Genomic DNA, 17096 nt, shown 5'->3' with positions numbered 1-17096 from the left:
AACATTTACTTCAGCAGATAACATTACACACAATAAAACAATGCAGTCCACCTTATCAATACTAGTCTGATTAGACAATGGGAAAGTTGATCACTAAACCTAATTAGAGCTAATCCCAGCAGACTTATATTTAGAACAGGTTTCTTGAAGCTGAACAAAATTTAACTCTTAATGGCACACAATGAAACTGAACCAAGTGGGAGAAAGCCAGGGACAAGTCATTTCACAGGTCTGGGGACATAGTCTTAAAGGGGCATTCTTCATCAAGGTCACAATATGTCCCCAGATGGTTCTCAAAGGGCCACACACACCCAACAAAAGTCAATATGTCCTCAGGGGCACAATCTTCCAGGGGCCATAGTCATGTGGAAGGAGGCTGGCAAATAGGCTTCTCCAAAATCCAGGGAAGCAGGGCAATTTTTCATTTAAAGGGCCAGTTACAAACAGCAGTTTGTAACAAGAAGTTTAATGTCAACAGAATGCATAGGCTCAAACAGAGCCTGTTGAACACGAAGAACAAGATTAAGGCTCCAAGGAGGAGCAACTGGTTTAAACACAGGCCTGATTCTAACCAGAGCCCGAACAAAGGACTGAACATCAGGAAGATTAGCTAACTTCTTGTGCAGTAACACAGAAAGAGCAGAGATCTGATCCTTGATAGAACTGGCTGACAAACCTTTCTCCAGACCATCTTGGAGAAACAAAAGAATCCAGAGAACCCTCACCTTGTGCCAAGGGAAACCACGTTCCTCACACCAAGCCAGGTAGGTATGCCACACCTTGTAGTAAATACGATGAGTAAGCGGCTTTTTAATCATTATTATTTTCGGTTATTTGTAGAGCGGCAACAGATTCCGCAGCGCTATAAACAAATGCGGAGTACAACAAAACAATTATAGGGATCAAATGGGTAGAGGGCCCTGCCAAGAGTCGCACTGTTGTAGTCAGCTCTTAAGAAGGTGATCAACAAACAGCTGGACTCTTAGGCTTACATGCTGAGGGGGTTTAGGGGATAGCAATGGAGGAGAGGAACTGGTATAAAGAAAGGTTAGTGTAGGTTGTATGCATCCCTGAACAGTAGAGTCTTTAGAGAGCGCTTGACGTTTTTAAAACTAGGGGAGAGTCTTGTGGAACAAGGCAGAGAGTTCCATAAGATGGGAGCCAGTCTGGAGAAGTCCTGTAAACAGGAGTGTGATTAGGTAACAAGAGAGGAGGAGAGTAGGAGGTCGTGAGCAGAGCAAAGGGGACGGGAGGGAGAGTATCTGGAGACAAGGTCTGAGATATAGCGGGGAGCAGTGCAGCTGAGGGCTTTGTATATCAGAGAGAGAATTTTGTATTTAATCCTAGAGGCAAGAGGAAGCCAGTGAAGGGATTGGCAGAGAGGTGCAGCAGATGCTCGTATTACACGTTGAGAGTAAACGAGATGGCTTGAGCGCAACTGCAATTTACCCTAGAATGATTACTGTGTCCTAAAAGCTCTGGTTATCTGTTTGGCAAAACAAAAAAGTGTCACAAAACACATCACAAAGTACAGTTACACTCATAACACTAATAAAAAATTATTTTTTAAATGCACAAAAAAGTTATAAGGGCTCAAAGATACAAGGTCTCAGGTGTTAGAAAAAAGGCAGGTAAAGGGCGTTAACAGAGATACATACATAAACATGTCCAAATATGTATGTAAATATATATGTGTGTGGATGCAAGAGGATGCAGCTTCTTTCAGCCCGGCAATGCCTTTCACAGAGTAGAACCCTCCTGCAGCACATCAGTCTGATCCTGCCCACCACGGCCAGTCCAGCACCGAAACACCAGGCAATCCCTCTGCGAACAAGGAACACAGCAACCCCAGATGATTGCCTCGGCCCTCATTGGGCCGGTTGTTCGTTCCTGCGAGTGCACTTCTCTCTGTATGTATTTAGTCTCCCTATGGGAAAAAGGGGCAACCAGATGTTGACTCCTTGCTCAGTGTGCTTAGAGGAATACTGCTACACCTCACTAACGAGGCCCAAAAGGCCGAATCAATCGTCCGGGGGTCGCTGCGCTCCCCGTCCAGAGAGCAACTGCCTGGCACTTCGGCTCTGGACCGACCGCAATACGCATGATCAGTCCGATATACCACAGGAAAGTTCCACTCCGCGAAAAGCACTACTGGCTTACGAGCCTAGATAAGAGTATTAATGACCTTTCAGAAAAGCCTCTTTAGGGCAGTACCAGACATTCAATCTCCATGCAGTCCGCCTCAGAGAATCTAGATTTTGATAAAGGAACAGGCCTTGGAGCAGAAGGTTAGCTCGTTGAAGTAAACTCCACGGAGGTGAGGAAGACATCTTCACTAGGTCCACGAACCAGGTCCTGCGGGGAGCAATTATAATCACAGAGGCCTGCTCCTGCTTGATGCAAGCGATCACACGGGGAAGAAGAGTAAAATGGAGGAAACCGATAAATAAGCTTGAACTTCCATGGAACTGCTAACACGTCCACCAACACTGCCTGAGGATCCCTTGATCTCGACCCATAACTGGGCAGTTGGTATTGAGACGAGAGGCCATGAGGTCCATCTCCAGAACCCCTACCTGAGAGTTATTTCGGAGAACACCATGAGGTGAAGAGACCACTCCCCGGGATGGAAAGTCTGTCTGCTCAGAAAATCTGCTTCCCAATTGTCTACTCTAGAAATGTGGCTGGCTGATTTGTGACAATTGTGAGACTCTGCCCACTGAAGGATACAAGACACCTCTCTCATCGCCAGGGACCTCCTCGTTTCCCCCTGATGATTGATATAGGCAACTGAGGTTATGTTATCCGACTGGAATATGATAAGACGGACAGAAAAACGTTGAGGCCCCGCCATTAGAGCATTGAAAATGGCCCTCAATTCCAGAATATTGATTCGAAGAGAGGACTCCTCGAGCGACCAAATTCCCTGACCCTTCAAGGGACCCCAAACCGTTTTCCAGCCAAGAAGACTGGCATCAATAGTCACAATCTCCCAAGATGGTCTCAAAAAGCATGTGACTTGAGACAGCTGGTCCTGACAGAGCCACCAGGAGAGATAATCTCTTGTATGGTCGTCCAGGATTATAGGTTGCGATAGATCGGAATAGTTGCCGTTCCATTGCCTAAGCATACATAGTTGTAAAGGTCGCAGATGGAAACGAGCAAAAGGAATAATATCCATGGTAGCCACCATAAAACCCACCACCTCCATGCATTGAGCCACTGACGGACAAGCATTGGACTGAAGAGATCGGCAGGCAGATAGAAGCTTGGTTTAACCTTGATCCATCAGAAATATTTGCATCATAGACAAATTGATAATTGTTCCCAGAAAACATACCCTGGTGTTGGTAATTAGCGAGCTCTTGCCCAGAATTATCATCCACCCATAGCCCCGAATGAGACACAGAAGGGAGTCTGTGTGAGATCTTGCTAACAGCAAAGATGGAGCTTGAACCAATATATCGTCAGGAAAGGTGCCGCCGCTAGCAGAGCCCTTAGGACCTTCGTCAAGATCCTCAGGGAGGTAGCAAGACCAAAGAGCAGAGCAATGAACTGGAAATCATTGTCCAGAAAGGCAAAGTGAAGGAACTGAAAATGATCCCTGTTGATCGGAACATGAAGATATGCATCCTTTAGGTCGATCATAGTCATTAACTGACCCACTTGATCCAACGGAAGGATGGATCTGATAGTTTGCATCTTGACGGACGACACCTTCAGGAACTTGAGACATTTTAGGTCCAGAATGAGATGAAACATTCCCTCTTTCTTGGGAACCACAAATAGATTTGAATAAAACCCCTGTCTCCATTCTGAGGGGGGGGGGGGGCTGGGATAATTACTCCCATGGAGGAGAGCTCTTTCATGCAATTCAAAAAGGCTGTCCTCTTTTCTGGATTTGAATATAGCCTTGACAGAAGAAAATCGGCCTCTTGGCGGGCGAGAACTTAATCCTATTCTGTACCACTGGGAAACCACGTCCAAGACCCAGGGGTCCTGAACGTCCCGAAGCCAAGCGTCTTGAAAAGAAAATTTATGCTTACCTGATACATTTATTTCTTTTTTGACACGATGAGTCCACGGATCATCTTAATTACTAATGGGATATTCACCTCCTGGTCAGCAGGAGGCAAAGAGCACCACAGCAGAGCTGTTAAATAGCTCCTCCCTTCCCTCCCACTCCAGTCATTCGACCGAAGTTAGGAAGAGAAAGGAAAAGCCAAGGTGCAGAGGTGTCTGAAGTTAACAATAACCCACAACCTGTCTAAAAGAACAGGGCGGGCCGTGGACTCATTGTGTCAAAAAAGAAATACATTTATCAGGTAAGCATAAATTTTCTTTTTTATGACATGAGTCCATGGATCATCTTAAATACGAATGGGATTCAATACCCAAGCTAGAGTACACAGATGATACGGGAGGGACAAGACAGGGAACCTAAATGGAAGGCACCATTGCTTGAAGAACCTTTCTCCCAAAAGCGGCCTCAGTCGAGGCAAAAGTGTCAAATTTGTAGAACTTTGAAAAAGTGTGAAGAGAGGACCAAGTTGCAGCCTTGCAAATATGTTCCACAGAAGCTTCATGGTTTGAACTCCCATGAGGATGCAACAGCCCTCGTGGAATGAGCCGTAACTCTCTCGGGAGGCTGCTGTCCAGCAGTCTCATATGCAAGACATATGATACTCTTCAGCCAAAAAGAAAGAAGTAGCCGTAGCCTTCTGTCCCTTACGTTTTCCTGAGAAAACCACAAAGAAGAAGACTGACGAAAGTCCTTAGTCGCCTGTAGGTAAAAATTTAAAGCACAGACCACGTCCAAATTGTGCAGAAGTCTTTCCTTCTGAGAAGAAGGATTAGGACACAAGGAAGGAACAACAATCTCCTGATTAATGTTCCGATCAGAAACAACATTAAGAAGAAATCCTAATTTAGTATGTAAAACTACCTTATCTGAATGTAAAATAAGATAAGGAGACATATACTGTAATGCAGAGAGCTCTGACACTCTCCGAGCAGAAGAAATAGCAACAAGAAATAAAACTTTCCAAGATAACTTAAAATCTAAAACAGAGAAGAAAAAACAGGCGCACAAGGCAAGATTCAAGTGTAAACGTTTAATTACAATGTAACACACGCACAATTATGATTGCACTTACTAGAAATAAATAAATTATCTGCATTAAAACAAAGCTCCTGGGATCTGCAGCTTCTGTAACAATGGCACAGATGGTCCTCCTCCTTGCAGCTCTTAGTCAGACAACATCAGGTAGTGGTGATCTGGATCCTTAACCTGAGCATGTAACTGGCCTCTGCATACAGATTGTTCTGCTTTCCCAGATAGAGTGGTAGTTTGTAGTAACTGGCCTGACGCGCTTCCCCCGACTTCGGTCGGGCTAGAAATAAAGATGATCCGTGGACTCATCGTGTCATAAAAAAGAAAAAAAAAAGGACAGTCTGTCCCCTACATGATCCGGTACCGGATCAGGGGCCGTCCCCTCATGCAGACTTGTGATGAGCGGAGGGCTTCTTGGACTGCTTGTTCTTGTTCCAAACCTGGGAATGTTTCCAGGAACTCTTGGGTTTATTAGGTTTGGAAGAGGCTGGAGATCTCTGTCCTTTCTTAGAACGAAAATTGCCAGATTGACGACCCTTGGATCTAGATTTCTTGTCCTGTGGAAGGAAGGCACCCTTCCCCCCAGTTACCGTGGAGATAATAGAATCCAGGCCCGGACCAAACAGGGTCTTCCTCTTAAAGGCTAAATAGAGAAGTCTGGACTCGGATACATATCCCCAGACCAAGATTTCAGCTAGAGAGCTCTTTGCAAGAGGACTGCAAAGCCAGACGACTTAGCATTAAGTCGAATAATAAACGCATCACAAATTAAGGAATTGGCCGTCTTGAAGGCCTTAATCCTATCATGAATGTGTTCTAGAGAAATCTAGACTATAACCATCTCCGACAAGGAGTTGTACAAAAAGGTGGCAGCTCCTGCCGCAATTCTTGCAGCAGGTTGAAAGAGAAGATTCACCTGATGAAAAAATCTCCTTATGTACCCCTCCATCTTCCTGTCCATGGGGTCTCTAAAGGAGGTACTATCCTCAAGAGGGATAGTAGTACACCTAGCCAGCATAGAGATAGCACCATCCACCTTGGGAATGGTATTCCACAACTCCAGATGAGAGTCAGGTACTGGGAAATTAGTAGATGGAGAGAACTGGTTTCCAGGCTTCTCCCATTCCTTAGAAATGTCAGCCATGAGAGCTGGCACAGGAAAAACCTCAGGAGCCCAGGGTCTAACATCATAAACCCTGTCCAGCTTAGGTATCTTAGGTTCGTCAGAAGGCTTAGGCTCAGGTACTTCCAGATTCGACAAAACCTTCTTGAGTAAAAAGCAAAGATGTTCCAGTTTAAATATGAAGGTTAACTCCTCAGGTTCCGCTTGTTTCTCCTCTGCGGAGTCGAATCAGATAGTTCACCCTCCGAAGCTACTGAGGTATGCTCATCCTCAGAATGCTGAGACTTGCTAATGCAGTTTCAACAGGGGTACTGATACCTGCTTCTGAGGAAACATGTTTAACCTTTCTCTTGCCCAAAAAAGGTAAGGAACTTAAAGCCACAGAAACAGCCGACTGTAGCTGTGTTGCAAAGTCCACTGGTAAATAAATACCCCCAGAAAAGGACTGAGATGCGTCACAGGGAACTGCCTGTGCGACATTAAGGGATTGAGGCAAAAGAAGTGGCATGCCCTGGAAAATAGAGTCCTGAGAGGTGGAGGGCTCAGAGGGGTTAATTTTTTTTAACAGGGAACCAAGTTATGAGATCCCTTAGACAAACTTTAAAACGGATTGTACACACACAGAACAGAGGGGGGCACACAATGGCCTCTTTGCAAAATAAACACTTGTTTGAGTGTAAAATAGGGGGGGCATCATTGTCCCCTGAAGATCCAACTCATCCTCCATAGCTGAGATAGGAAAAATAACAGTAATACGTAAAAATAGAAGAAAGGTTTATAACTTTCTGTATCAATGAAAACCGGCACCTCAAACTAACCCCTGATGTGACCGGGGTACTTACCACCTCCTAGATTGCTAGTTTAGGTCAGGAGAGGCTGGAATTCAAAACGCATTCGATCATGATCGGAACAGCCAGGAGTAAGAATGCCGTGCCACGTGGTGTTGTGTGCAGCAAGCCCGCCCCGAGCTGCAGACTAAAGCGTGCGAAAACAGCGCTAAATGCTGCGCTCTAAGAGGAAAAATTACAAAGGCCTCTTCTCAAATTAAGCGTTCCCAGACTATTACTGGAAAGCTGCAAGCCTCTCACACTCCATTCAATAAAGGCTAAAAGCCCTCAGATGCCACCGTATCCCTAATGTGCGCACCAACAGGGAATAAAGATCTGCAATGAAACTGCTGTTCTCCTTACAGTGCTAATCCCTGTTCGAGAGATACACTCCCGGCTGCTCAAAGTCCAAATGTTCCTATAACAAGGAAAATATTACTCCCAAGACCCTCAAGAAGGGAACAAAGGATGCCACCCGGTCACCCATATAGTTATATGTGTCCAGAAAATATCCCAATGGAGGAAAAAACAAAAATTTATGCTTACCTGATAAATTATTGTCTTTCCTGGCATGGAGAGTCCACGATTCCATTAAAATTACTATTGGGAATTCAACTCTTGGCCAGCAGGAGGCGGCAAAGAACACCCCAGAAAAACTTTAAGTATCCTCCCACTTCCCACAATCCCCCAGTCATTCAGCTTAAGGAATATGGAATGAGAAGAGGACACAAGGGGTATGGAGGTGCCTGAGGTTTAGAAAATGACAAAAGCCATCTCAAAATTTAGGGCGGGTCGTGGACTCTCCATGCCAGGTAAGAACATAATTTATCAGGTAAGTATAAATTTTGTTTTCTTTCCAATGGCATGGAGAATCCACGATTCCATTCCAATTACTATTGGGAACCAATACCCAAGCTAAAGGAGACAGAATGGAAGGGAGGGAGAACAAGACAGGCACCACCACTTGAAGAACTTTCATCCCAAAAGAAGCCTCAGAAGAGACAAAAACATTGAATTTGTAAAAAGTGTGCAACGAGGACCAAGTGGCCGCCTTGCAGATTTGTTCCATAGAAGCCCCATTTTTAAAGGCTCAGGAAGAAGCGACAGCCCTGGTGGAATGAGCCGTAATCCTCTTGGGAGGCTGTCCAGCTGTCTCATAGGCCAACAGAAGTAGAAGAAGTGGCCTTCTGGCCCTTACGTTTACCAGAGAATACAACAAAAAGGGCAGTAGATTGTCGGAAATCTCTAGTTGCCTGCAGATAGAACTTCAGAGCACGCACAACATCCAGGTTATGTAACAGACGTTCCTTATGAGAAGGATTAGGACAAAATAAAGGAACGGCAATTTCCTGATTAATATTGCGGTCCGAGACCACCTTAGGAAGAAATCCCAATTTGGTACGAAGGACCACCTTATCCGCATGATAAATAAGGTAAGGGGGATCACAATGTAGAGCCGAAAGCTCTAAAACTCTACAAGCAGAAGAAATAGCGAGAAGAAACAAAACCTTCCAAGACAATAACTCAATATCAGAGTGCATAGGCTCAAACGGAGCCTGCTGCAGAACCCTAAGAATAAGATTAAGGCTCCATGGAGGAGCAACAGATTTAAACACAGGCCTTATTCTGACCAAGGCCTGAACATCTGGCAAGTCGGCCAGGCGTTTATGCAAAAGAATCGAAAGGGTAGATATCTGACCCTTTAGATTACTGACTGACAAGCCCTTCTCCAGGCCCTCAAGAAAAAAAGACAAAAATGCGGGGAACCCTCACCTGACTTCAAGGGAAACCCCTAGATTCACACCAGTAAAGATATGTACGCCACACCTTATGGTAAATTGTGCGAGTAACTGGCTTATGAGCCTGAATCATGTTATCAATTACCTTCTCAGAAAAACCACGTCTAGCCAAGACTAGACGATCAATCTTCAAGCAGTCAGCTTCAGAGAATCTAGGTTTGGATGAAGGACCCTGATGTAGAAGGTCCTTCCTCAGAGGCAATTTCCACAGGGGAAAAGACAACATCTTTACTAAGTCCACAAACCAAATCCTACGAGGCCAAGCTGGAGCAATTAGGATCACAGAGGCCTGCTTCTGTTTGATACGGGCTATCACCCGAGGAAGGAGGGCAAACGTAGGGAACAGGTAGATTAGACCGAAGTCCCATGGAACTGCCAGAGCATCTACTAGAACTGCCTGCGGATCCCTTGATCTTGAACCGTACTTTGGAAGTATAGACGAGACGCCATCAGATCCAACTCTGGAACTCCCCACCTGAGTGTTACCATAGAGAATACTTCCAGGTGAAGAGCCCGCTTCCCTGGATGAAAGGTCTGCCTGTTCAGATAATCCGCTTCCCAGTTGTCCACCCCTGGGATGTGGATGGAAGAAAGGTGACAATTGTGAGACTCCGCCCACTGAAGAATGCGAGTCACCTCCTTCATAGCTTAGGAGCTCCGAGTTTCTTCCCTGGTGGTTGATATGCCACCGAAGTGATGTCCAATTAGAATCTGATAAACCGGACCAAAATCAGTTGAGGCCAAGCTATCAGAGCATTGAAGATTGCTCTCAACTCTTGGATATTTATTGGAAGGGCAGACTCCTCCTGAGTCCAAAGTCCCTGAGCTCTTAAGGAACCCAAAACTGCTCCCCAGCCCGAAAGGCTGGCATCCATGGTCACAATCTCCCAAGATAATCTCAGGAAGCATATGCCCTAGGACAAATGATCGTGGGAGATCCACCAGGACAGAGTCTCTCGTCTGGTTGTCTAGGACTATCCTCAGAGAGGTCCGAGTGGTCTCCGTTCCATTGTCTGAGCATGCATAACTGTTCAACGAAGTGCAGTGCAAAACTGAACTAAATAAAAAGAAGGTGCACCAACATCAACCAAATTACCATATACAATATAGTGAAATTCCTATAATAAAACAATAAAATTATAAATGATAAAGAATAAAATACAATAACAGTAACAGAATGATTTGTGACTCAATGAGATCAGTGATATTTCAAATCTTCTTAAGTGTTCAGCAAAATTGGGATATCCACTCCAGAAAAACAGTGAAGCAGTTCTTGCAAGTGGCTTATAATATATAATTAAGTTCCAAAAAGTGTTCAATAACGTGCTTGTAGACAATGAAGGCAGCTCTCTTGTATAGATGGTGAAATAAGAACCAAATCCTGCAAGATGGTATGAGAAATAGAGGCGCCTAGTGTGATGCCATAGGGAACATTAGATAAGGCAAGTATATATCTCAAAATATACTCACAAACCAAGATGCACAACCAGTGTAATATTCAGCAGACAGACTTTGGAGCCGCTCAGCTGACTCGTAAATGCGAAGTGAAACAGGAACATGTTCTCCCAAGATATTACAGGGAAAAGGGTAGAAGCCCAAATTTGGTTCAATCATCCACTGATACTGGACTTAACCTCAGATGTCCAAGATTCAATCAACAGGAGCAAGGAGTATAAAAAAGTGTAGCTTTTATTAAAAACAATAATAAAAATGTATAGAGAACACAGCAACGCGTTTCTCAGTGTGACTGCTGTTTCATCAGGCTATCTGCTGAATATTGCACTAGTTGTGCATCTTGGTTTGTGAGTATATTTTGAGATATATATACTTGCCTTCTCTAATGTTCCCTATGGTATCACACTAGGCGCCTCTATTTCTCATCCCATCTTGCAGGATTTGGTTCTTATTTCACCATGCATAACTGTAGAGGTCTCAGATGGAAACGAGCAAAAGGAATAATGTTCATGGAAGCCACCATTAGACCAATTACTTCCATACAGAAGGCCAATGATGGACAGACAGAGGACTAAAGTGAAAGACAAGCAGCAAGAATCTTCTATTTTCTGGCCTCCATCAAGAAAATCTTCATGGAGATTGAGTCTATGATTGTCCCCATAAAACATACCCTGGTATCTGGCACCAAGGAACTCTCTTCCAGATTCACCTTCCACCTGTGAGAGCGTAGAATCGACAACAGAGAATCCCTATGAGATCTTACTAAATGAAAAGATGGCGTCTGAACCAAGATATTGTCCAGGTACGGAGCAACCGCAATACCCTAAGATCTGGCCACTGCCAGAAGAGCCCCTGGAACCTTTGTAAAGATTCGAGGGGCAGTGGCAAGGCCGAAAGGGCTACAAATTGGAAGTGTTTGTCCAAAAAAGCAAACCGCAGGTATTGAAAGTGTTCCTTGTGAATAGGAACATGAAGATACACGTCCTTCAGGCCGATGGTAGTCATGAACTGACCCTCCCGAACTAAAGGGAGAATAGAACGGATAATCTCCATTTTGAAGGACGGAACCTTGAGAAATTTGTTGAGACACAAGGTCTAAAATGGGTCGAAAAGTTCCCTCTTTCTTGGAAACCACCAATAGGTTGGAATAAAATCCTTGACCTTGTTCCGCTGGAGGAACAGGGACAATCATTCCTAGAGAAGCAAGCTCCTTTACACAAGTTAAGAAAGCCTCTTTACCTGGATTGCAGATAATCTTGACAGGAGAAATCTGCCCCTGGTAGGACAAGATTTGAATCCTATCCTGTAACACTGGGAGATTACTTCCACTGCCCAAGGGTCTGGGACATAGCGAATCCAAGCCTGCTGAAAGAAGGAAAGCCTGCCCCCCACCTGATCCATGACTGGATCGGGGGCGGAACCTACATGCCGATTTAGACTCAAAGGAAGGAAGGCTTTTTGGATTGTTAACCCTTGTTCCAAGGCTGGCTAGACCTCCATGAGGTCCTGGCTTGCTCATGTTTAGAAGAAGGAGGATTTCTGTCCTTTTAAGTTGAAAAAGGAACAAAAATTAGAACTCTGGTGACCCTTGGGTCTACCCTTCTTGTCCTGTTGCAGGAAGGCTCCCTTTCCACCAGTAACCGTGGAAATTATTTCAACCAGACCAGGACCAAATAAAGTCTTGCCCTTAAAGGGCAAAGACAGAAGTTAAGACTTGGATGTCACGTCAGCAGACCAAGATTTTAGCCACAGCGCTCTGCGAGAAAGAACAGCAAAGCTAGAGATCTTTGCCCCCAAATGAACTACCTGCATGCTGGCATCACAGATAAAGGTATTAGCCAGCTTTAAAGCCTTGATCCTATCCTGAATCTCCTCTATTGTAGTCTCCGAAATCAGATCGGACAAGGAGTCGCACCAATAAGAGGCTGCACCAGCAACTGTCGCAATATTAGCAACCAGTTGCCATTGTAGACCCTGGTGAATAAACATTTTTCGTAAGTAACCTTCCAGTTTCCAGGGTCCTTAAAAAAGGAACTATCCTCTAGGGGAATAGTGGTTTTCTTGGCTAAAGTGGATATAGCGCTAGGCTGACCATATTGCCGCTTTAAGAAGGGACACATATGAAAAATACATATATCAGGGTTCTTATACAAAACATTTCTTTCAACAGTCCTGGCATATGTATTTTTCATGTGTGTCCCTTTTTAAAGCGGTAATATGGTCACCCTATATAGCACCCTCTACTTTAGGAACAGAGCGACAAAGATCTCTCACAGGAAACATCTTTTTAAAAACCGGAGACGGGGAAAAAGGAACCCCTGGCTTCTCCCATTCCTGAGATATAATGTCAGTCATGCGATCTGGAAAAGGAAATACTTGCACAGATTTGGATTTGACATCAAATACTTTAAGTTTATTAGCCTTTTTAGGAGTCTTTGTGACTGTAGTTTTAGAGTCCTCCAAAGTAACTAGAACCTCTTTCAAAAGTAAACGGAGGTGTTCAAGCTTAAATCTAAGCGTTATCTCCTTCGAGTCTGCTGTACTAGCAAAAGCAGATTCAGAATCAGAGATCTCACCCTCAGAAGCCATGGAGGAGTGATCCTCCTCAAATAACTGAGATAGACTGACTAAAGCGGAATCAGAACTACTAGTCTTAGAAATGTTCTTAGATTTTCTTTTTCTCTTACCAGCAATAGGTAAGGCACTCAGAGCTGCAGAAGTCAGCTGCGCAGCAAAATCACCTGGTAAAAATACACCCCCAGGAGCTGACTGAGAGGAACCGTAGGGCACTGCTTGTGTAACTGCCAAAGACTGGGACGTCTGAGGGGAAAGTTGAGGCATGTCACGGACATTATCCAGAGACAGATTGCTCTGAGAGGGTATCTTTATTTTTAGAAAGTAACATCTTATTTACACATGTGGAACAAAACTGCACAGGAGGAATAACCTGGGACTCCAGACAATATAAGCATTTAGCAAAGGACAAAGATATATCAGAATCCATAAGTCCTACAGAGTATTGATTCACTGATAGTAAAAATCAATATACTAATGCCCAATAAAAATTGTCAAGAATCCCACAACCAAAAATTTAATAAACAGCTAGTATTGAATTTATGTAATTTATTTATTATATTAAGGGAAGAAAAAGACACTTCTATATCCTCAGCTCTGCTGAGGTATACTCATATACTCACCCCTCCGGTGATACAAAGGAGGACAAGAGCCTGACTTTGGCTAAGAGTATAACTACTCAAAAAAAAAAAAAAAAAAAAGGCACACAAATCCACTACTGGAAGTAACAAGACTGCTATCACACTTCAAATCCCCTCCGGTACAAGAGAGAATAGCTCAGATGATCTATCCGCTCCGAGAAAGTAGACTCAGAGAATAGTCAGGCGGTCATGTGAGCGCAAGTACTAGCAGCCAGAATGGAAACTGCGACACAATAAAAACGCACGCTTCTGCAGTGCTGATATTCTGCGATGCTAAGTATCATGTGACCGCAAGCAGAGTTATTGGCAGAGACACACTGAAAACATATCCCTGAGTTGTAAATAAAAATAATAAACCCACAGGCCAGTCATCTATCAAATAAGTGCCAGATCTAATATATTAATAAACGGTAGCCACACTACAAATCTTACATTATATAGGGGGACGAGACAAGGTTGCCCACTCTCACCACTACTATTTAACGTGGCCATAGAACCACTGGCTATAATGATGCGGCAAGAGCTGCAAGGGATTAGGCTGGGGGAATAAAAACTTGTTCTATCCCTGTATGCGGATGACCTGCTCTTATATGTTAAAAATACAAAGAAAAACATACCACAGGCCCTAAAGATTATTGACTTGTTTGGCTCCATCTCGGTCTATAAAATTAACGCCAATAAGTCTGAAATCTTATGGATCAATAAAAATAATGATAGTCTTCAAGAGCATCCTTTCCAAGAATCACTAAGTATTAAATATCTTGGAATATACTTCCACGCTGACCCCAAACAATGGTACAGATTAAATTATGCTCCCTTTTTCAAAAAAGCATCAGAGAAATTGCTACAATGGAGTACTTTCCCTATTTCTCTTTCCGCCAAAGTAATGATTATTAAGTCTATTTTACTCCCCAAATTGATGTATATTATGCAAAACATCCCATTGTTTATTCTGTCTCAAGACAATAAAAGGTTTAACACAGAATGTGCCAAATTCCTATGGAACAACAAAAGACATATGCTTTCCACAGCCAAACTAACACCGAGACTGGAAGAAGGAGGTTTATCTTTTCCAGACATTAGAAAGTATAATATTGCTATATTAGCTCGCTCGGCAATTGACTGGTTATCAGAAGCCAACTATCTCACACTTCTATCCATAGAGGAAAGCTTGTGCGCACCTTTCTCGATGAAAGCCCTATTACATTGCCCAATGACACAATTACCAACCCACATCAAAAATCTAAAGACATTATCTAATACTATCGAAGCATGGCAAAAACTCAATATAATGCTCTAAGTTAACTTTGAGATTACCCCATTTCTCCCGATACGAGGCAACCCAAAATTTATACCTGGCATTTCTCATGAAATATACAAAACTTGGATGCATAAAGGACTGCTTTATGTATATCAATGTCTAAATAACATGTCCCAAATAAAAACCTTTGAAGATATTGCGAGAGAATTCTGTCTACCCAACAAGAACTTCTTTGCTTATCGCCAGATTAGACATTATATAACAAGAATTAATAAACCAAATTCAGATATGAATGGCTGGGGGGAGGTTGAAAAATACATAGTTAGCTATAAGTTAGGCAAACATAGTATTGCGTTATTATACAAAATCATGCTGGCAAAGCAGGCTCAAATGCTTAGGGATAATTTAGCCCAAAAGTGGAAATTTTCCTTTACGGACATCTCTGCAGAATCTCTGTATGCAAGCTACAAGTGGGTACAAGGTGCGAATATTCCGTCAGCATGGAAAGAATCACATATAAAATTACTTAATAACACTTACTTGACACCCTGGAAATTATCTAAATGGTATTTGAACTCGGTAGCAAAATGCCCAAGATGCAATAATCCTCGTGCAGATATAATTCATTGTTTTTGGAATTGTCCTAAAATGGCCCAGTTCTGGAGAAAAGTAGAATTTTGGCTCAATAAGGTATTAGACTTTAGGCTAAAAATCCAAGCTAAACAAATCTTCTTTCTCTACAACAAGGACCATAATAGAGCTAATATTAACCTTATCAATACGGTAATTATGCTTGGTCGCAATATTATACTAAAAGACTGGAAGAACAGAAAAGCGCCCACAATGGGCTGTTTTATAAATACCATACACGCCCAGATAGTTTTTGAACAAATGAATATAGCTCCCCTAGAAGAGAAAAGGATTAAATTTTTTTTCCTGAAATGGTTAAGAGTTATTTTGTCTTATCTGCTGGCTACTCAGTTTACGATTGTCCGCAATTTGCGTAGATCGGAATTTTGAGACATTGATTCTTTCAAATGTTTTCCCAACCGAATGGTACTGATCACAGCTCCAGAAAGAAAAGGGGAAAAGGAATAGCCAGACTTAGGCCTATATTGATTAGAAATAAAATTAAAAATCTAACTTAGGGCGGAGAGGGGATGCTAGGGTGAGAGGGGCGGGGTGCCTTTATTCGTTCTCCTCTTTTTTTTTTTGTCTTTTATGTTTTTGTCTGTTGATTATAAACTCTGTTATTACTTCTATTGGAAAAACCCCAATTCGGTATGAAATATAGTTACTGATACTATAGGGAGTCTGCGAATATTTTTTTTAGAAAATTATAGTCAGAAAATTTTGTTATAAAGTTTCTTTTTTCTCTGAAGGGGTAATGCCAGGAGGTGTATTCCCATAGATGTTGGGTTGAATACAGTGTGTTATAAGATATGTATAAAACTTTTGTCTATATATAGATATTGTGAAGTTTTTTGTATTTGCTTTAACTGTATTGTATCTACAAGATTTCTGTATCCTCCTGGTCCCTCTTATTTTGTCTCCCTGTGCTCTATTTCTTATTTTGAACTGTATACCGAATTGGTAAATCAAGATATATTTAAAAAAAAAAAATAAGTGCCAGAGGGTAAACCCTCATACCAAAGGGCTTACAATTAACCCCTCCAGAGCCAGCCTCAAAAATAAAAAGGGGAAAATGTAACCCCTTAATTCTCCCTAGCAGAAATGCCCTGGGTCTGCTGCCCAAATATGATCTCCAGTGTGCAGAGATATTACCCACACTTCCACTAAGAAGGATATTAATCTAGATGGCAAAAGCATTTACCTGTGGAATATAGCTCCAGGGCAGGAACAGCTTCTCAGGTATAACAGACTCAGCCGACCTCCGACAGGGATCTGTAGAAAAAGAAAAGCAGAGTAAGCAACCCTGGTTTTCTATGTCGGGGTAGCATACATGTTGGAAGTGAAGCAAGGACTATTAGCATAACCCCAATCCTTGCTTGCAGGGAAAAGTACCCATTAAAGGATTGAATAGCTTCAGACACCATCTTCGCACATCTTCCTAATGTACAAGGAAAGAATGCCTGGGGGCTTGTGAGAAGTGGGAGGCTACTTAAAGGGACAGTATACACTCATTTTCATATAACTGCATGTAATAGACACTACTATAAAGAATAAGATGCACAGATACTGATATAAAAATCCAGTATAAAACTGCTTAAAAACTTACTTAGAAGCTGTCAGTTTGGCTCTGTTGAAAAGGTAGCGGAAAGCCCACTGCAAGTGGCAAATAA

Source organism: Bombina bombina, chromosome 11, assembly GCF_027579735.1.
Source record: "Bombina bombina isolate aBomBom1 chromosome 11, aBomBom1.pri, whole genome shotgun sequence".
In the NCBI taxonomy this organism is placed as follows: Eukaryota; Metazoa; Chordata; class Amphibia; order Anura; family Bombinatoridae; genus Bombina; species Bombina bombina.
This window is presented reverse-complemented; position numbering follows the sequence as displayed.